The sequence below is a fragment of the Fulmarus glacialis genome, unplaced genomic scaffold, assembly GCF_000690835.1.
Source record: "Fulmarus glacialis isolate BGI_N327 unplaced genomic scaffold, ASM69083v1 scaffold27547, whole genome shotgun sequence".
Classification (NCBI taxonomy): Eukaryota; Metazoa; Chordata; class Aves; order Procellariiformes; family Procellariidae; genus Fulmarus; species Fulmarus glacialis.
In genome coordinates, this window is record NW_009224206.1 from 5,133 (window position 1) to 5,431 (window position 299).

The window sequence follows — 299 nt, forward strand, 5'->3', positions numbered from 1 at the left end:
CCGAAGCGGGACAGGGCAAAGGTCTCCTCGATGCGAGTCCTGGGACCCTGCCACCACGGGAGAAGTCCCCCACCTTGGGCACAGGGGCAGGATGGGGTGTGCCCCCCAAGCCGTCCTTTCATCGTCCCCACAAAGCACATGTTCCTGCCCCAAATGCGGTGCCAGGGCAAGCTATGATGCCCAGGCGTGGGGCAAGGGGTGAGCCATGGGGTAGGGCTAGCTGGGGTGTAGGGGGCTAGTAGGGAGGAAAAGGGGGCAACAAGGTGGGGAAGGGGGTTATGGGGGGAAGAAGGGTGTAT